The sequence below is a fragment of the Oncorhynchus gorbuscha genome, linkage group LG05 (genome assembly GCF_021184085.1).
Source record: "Oncorhynchus gorbuscha isolate QuinsamMale2020 ecotype Even-year linkage group LG05, OgorEven_v1.0, whole genome shotgun sequence".
NCBI lineage: Eukaryota > Metazoa > Chordata > Actinopteri > Salmoniformes > Salmonidae > Oncorhynchus > Oncorhynchus gorbuscha.
This window is the reverse complement of record NC_060177.1, coordinates 47,454,743-47,460,491: the sequence shown is the minus strand read 5'-3', so window position 1 is coordinate 47,460,491 and position 5,749 is coordinate 47,454,743.

Below are 5,749 nucleotides of genomic sequence, written 5' to 3'. Positions count from 1 at the left end.
AACCACTGTCTCTGACACCTGCTGAAGCGCCATCCCACAGCCCTAGCAGAAAAACCTCTTCTCTGATATAGCCTAGCTATATCTAACAAAATATAATTACGAAATGGTTTATGTTTGCACGCTATGCAATGGCTATGTGTATCCTCAATCCAAACCCAATTCCACCAAGAATGGAAGTGTCACTCATGGTTCTCATATGATCTCACTTCGATCACAGCCCTTCAGTCCACCATTCAGTTATACCAGGAAGGAACACAAGTCGAGAATGTAACTGAATAACTTTCCTAATATTGAGTTTCACCCCCTTTTGCTCCCAGAACAAAGTGTTGAAAGCATTTCACAGGGATGCTGGCCCATGTTGATTCCAACGCTTACCACAGTTTAAATGGGAAACGGTTGAGCGTGAAAAACCATCATCGTTGCAGTTCTTGACCCACTTATGCCGGTGCGCCTGGCACCTACATCTTTTGTCTTGCCCATTAACCCTCTCAATGGCACACACACAATCCATGTATCAAGGCTTAAAAATCCTTCTTTAACCAGCCTCCTCTTCATTTACACTGATTGACGTGGATTTAACAGGTGACATCAATGTGGGATCATAGCTTTCACCTGGTCAGTCTCATTTAAAGAGCAGGTGTTCCTAATGTTTTGTATACTGGATTTCATCTTAAGGACATCATGAGTTGAGCATCTAGAGTGACCTACTGGTCTCATAAGGACAAGAAATAGAGGCCCTAGCCCCATCCACTCTGTCAAGGGAGAGGGGGGAGTTTTCCCTAGGTACAGATTTAGAATCAGCTTCCCCTCCCCAATCCTATTCTAAACATTAGTCAAGAAAACACTTAACTGACCCAAGATCGGTGTCAAGAGACAACTTCACCCTACACCCGTTCTTTGGGCTGCCGAAACCCCTCAACAGCTGCCTCACAGTGGACGTTGGGAGCCCAGATTATCAATGGGGTGGGGAGGAGCTCTCATGGAAGGAGTCGTCATGGAGGTGAGGTGTCTTCCAATCTCAGTGGAGGGGAATCCTGAGAGCAGTCAGTGCGCTATTAACCACGTTTTCACGGACACTGAACATCTCGCTCCCCTTAAAACGTATATGTCATATAGGGAAATATGAAAAATATGTTATAGGCCTGTAGGATACACTCCTTATTAGATTCTAGCGGCACCCAGACTATACCTACAAGAGTTACCTTGTTAATTAAACTATGTAGTTTAAGATTTTTTTTCTTCAAAAGTGCAATTAACTTTAAAGTACTTACCACTTTCCTTGGAAAACACTGGTAAGAACGTTAACATTTCATATAGCTACATATGTTACAATGTAATTAGTGTGCTTTCTAAAGGCAATAAAAGTTCTTTAAGACAGCTAAAGCAAGTACACTTTTTCTTCAGGAAACATACTTTTTCTACTTACCTTATTCCAACTACCTTGGAGTAATGCCTATGCAATGTTAAGTTTTGTCAAACGTACACAGATCCTGTTGTACAACAGTATTCTACTAGTGTGGTGTTCCTTTTTTGAGGGATTGTGCATTTACAACGAATTAAAGTGAAACATTTCCATGTCGCGCTCTCTCTCTCTCTCTCTCTCTTGATGGTTCCCAACATTTCATCCAGTATAGTTTTTTTTACATTACACATTCCCATTTCTGCGGTATAGTTGATGACCATTGCTATGCACGCTAAGAAGCCAACCTTACTGAAGCATAAATCACTCGTTGCCCTATCCGTCTGTGCTGGCACAAATCTACTACTCACTGGAATCCTCTCAGGATCCTTCGCTCTTGACCCGTCCTCTATTTTCTTAAATGCCTCAGCATATGACACCTTCTGCACAACTCTTAACTGGCCACTTCAAACTGCCTCACTTGCACCGGACACATCCAATCCCCAGCAACATGGGCACCCCTACAGTTGACCCACCCAACTTTATACACAATCCTCTGTCCAATGCCCTTCTGCACACTTCCCACATCTTGGAATCTCCCCCCTAAACACTACGGCAACATGACCATAAACGTTGCACCTGAAACAGAACAGTGGAGTCTGCACAAAAGCTCTAACAGGATAACTGATATATGCTAACATGACATAGTCCTTTTGAGTCAGAGACTCTACCAGACAAAACAGTGACACCTCTGTTTCACCACGCTCCCCCCGGGTCTGCGTCGCACCAAACGACGGGCGTCACAAACACCAGGAATTTTACATTTCAATCACTCCACCTCCACACTACCCTAGAAATCACTCCATTTAATGGTGCCCTGTTCCTAGGAGCAAAGCAAGAAACAGATCTTGACCCAAGTTACATGACGCCTGCTCCCTCAGGTCAGAAGAAACAAACATCACATGTCCACGACAGTTACCGTCACTGATTCAACTGCACCAAACTCCTTTCCCACACACCCTGAAACCACAAATGGATCCATCAAAAGGCAAGTGTCCACTTTCTCCAAAAATGTCACTCCTATTTGTCCAGATTCTTCTTTATCATGTCTAGTGAGCCAGGACTAATTCCTCAACACAAATCTTCCCACTACACTAGACTCTTCTTCCTCGTGGTCCATAACCACGTCTATCTGTTCACCCCGCTCTGGACGCGCCTTCATCCACTGCATTGCTCGCAGAGCACGCATTGATGGCATTTCTCCAAAACCCAACTTCTGTTCCTTGGCACAATTTACAAGTCTGGCTCTCTCAGACATTTCCATGCTTCCTTCACCTCACCTCACTCTCTATGAACAGTGGCCACTCCAGTGTGGCTCGGTCCACGACACCATCTTTACCCATAACCCCTTAAAATGCCGTCCTACAAGTAAACTCAAACGGTGGCCACCAGGTGTCACAATAGCAGAAAAGGGATGTTCCATGCAAATAAACAGCTTCTCGAGGACAAACCATTCTATATTTTCTTTTATACATACAAAATGTCTCTTAAAACACCGACCCCATCATTGTGACAGCATGAAGCTAAACAATAAAACAACATTAGTTTTAATAAGTAGCTCAAAAGAAAATGACATAATATACTATACACAGTGTACTGAGTTTGTGTGAGTTATTCGTATGCAAGTGCATGTATTGATCTTCATGTACGAACGAGGGATTGAGTGTCTCTTCGTGTAGATGTGCATGATTGATCTTTACGTAAAAACGTGTGCATGGTATAAGTGTGTTCTTGAGCTGAAAGGAAAAAAGAAACGTTAAGACTGGAACTGTCATGCCTGCTCCCGCTCTCCCTCCTTGGCGCTCCAGGGCGCCAGGCTACCCAGCATTACGCTCTCCTGCCGGCATAATTACGCACACCTGCCTGCCTAGTCACATGCATCAACGATTCATTGGACTCACCTGGACTCAATCACCTGTGTTGTTACCTCCGCTATATCTGTCTGTTCCCCAGCTCTGTTCCCCGCTTCAGCATTATTGTTCCCCTTGTTCTGACGCTGCTCCTGTTTTGTTCCATGTCCGTTCATTAAATGTTCAACTCCCCGTACATGCTTCTCATCTCTAGTGTCGGTTCTTACAGGAACAGACAAACTGGTGTGCCAGGTCAGTCATGTAGTTGTTCAGTGTCTTAAAGTCTTTCAATCAAGTCTTAGTTCTAGTAAGTGTTCTTTGGTACAGGATGGTTGCTTCTTCTGGCATTAACTTCCTGTTCCATCATTAATTCTCTCTTATTCTAAGACTTTCCTTGTTTTTGCTTTGGGTTTGACTTGTATGTGGAGCTGTCTCTTCTGACATCCACATTCCTGCTTATCTTTAGCAATTGAACTCCTTTGTGGTTTGTTCAGAATTATTTTTCCATTCCTTACCCAGCTTAGGTGGGTTATTTTTGTTTTCGTGGATGTCTGTGTGAAATGAGGTGAAATTGAGTTTGACTAAAGGCGTAGGTCGTTCCTTCTTCTGTGAGGAAGACTAGACCAATGCTCTGAGCATTGGGTTTCAGTAAAACAGCATCTGTCAGACTTCTGTTACATTGACTCCAATGCTTGACATCAGAAGTTTCTTTGCTGGTACCAACACGGATTGCCAGCATCTTTTTAATTAATGCACCCTTGAACACCCAGGGCACTGTCAGCGGGAGGGTGTTCTTTGTCCAAGGATACATCCTTGGTTCCTTCTGTCTCAGGAATGGAGGCCAATACAGCTTGGCTGTTACATCCTATGTTCACTAGGGACATCTCTGTCCTTAGCCACGTCTTCCATTCTGCAGAGTGTTAGGCCAGTGTCAATGGTGCTGCTGAACGGTTTCTCCTGGTCCACAGTGTGTTCCTACAGCGTTCAACAACTTCTTCAAAGCTTCTGCACAAACCCTGTCAGAGCTTCCTTCATGATGAAAAGTGTGTGTGAACAACTGTGTTTACGTTTGAGGTTTGAACCTTTGAGTGTGTGTGACTGTCACCGGCCCTTTTTGCCGTTCCATGGCCAACTTTTCTTTCCTAGCTTGCAATTCCGCATGCTCCTTTTCCAATGCGTGTTTTTGCTTCAGCTTACATTTGAGATATAAACTCAGCAACAAAAGAAACATCCTCTCAGTCAACTGCGTTTTATTTTCAGCAAACTTAACCTCTTGAACCTCTGGGGGCAGTATTTCATTTTTGGATGAAAAACGTTCCCGTTTTAAACAAGATATTTTGTCACGAAAAGATGCTCGACTATGCATGTAATTGACAGCTTTGGAAAGAAGCCACTCTGACGTTTCCAAACTGCAAAGATATTGTCTGTGAGTGCCACAGAACTAATGCTACAGGCAAAACCAAGATTAAATTTCCTACAGGAAGTGAGCCAGATTTTTGAGGCGCTGTGTTCCAATGTATCCTTATATGGCTGTGAATGCGCAAGGAGAGAGCCTACACTTTCTGTCATTTCCCCAAGGTGTTTGCAGCATTGTGACGTATTTGTAGGCATATCATTGGAAAATTGACCATAAGAGACTACATTTACCAGGTGTCCGCTCGGTGTCCTCCATCGAAACTATTGCGTAATCTCCAGGTGTGTGCATTTTTCCATTTTAAACAGAGGAGAAACCAAACTGCCACGAGTGACTTATCATCGAATAGATATGTGAAAAACACCTTGAGGATTGATTCGAAACAACGTTTTCCATGTTTCTGTCGATATTATGGAGTTAATTTGGAAAAGAAGTTTGCGTTGTAATGACTGAATTTTCTGTTTTTTTTCTTAGCCAAACGTGATGAACAAAACAGAGAGGTTTCTCCTACACAAATAATCTTTTTGGAAAAACTGAACATTTGCTATCTAACTGAGAGTCTCATTGAAAACATCCGAAGTTCTTCAAAGGTAAATTATTTTATTTGAATGCTTTTCTTGTTTTTGTGAAAATGTTGCCTGCTGAATGCTAGGCTTAATGCTATGCTAGCTATCAATACTCTTACACAAATGCTTGTGTAGCTATGGTTGAAAAGCATTTTTTAAAATCTGAGATGACAGTGTTGTTAACAAAAGGCTAAGCTTGTGAGCCAATATATTTATTTCATTTCATTTGTGATTTTCATGAATAGTTAACGTTGCGTTATGGTAATGAGCTTGAGGCTATAATTACGCTCCCGGATACGGGATTGCTCGTTGCAACAGGTTAACACGTGTAAATATTTGTATGAACATAAGAATCAACAACTGAGACAAACTGAACAAGTTCCACAGACATGTGACGAACAGAAATGAATGTGTGCACAAGGGGGGTTAACAGTAACAGTCAATGTAGCTGGTGGCTACA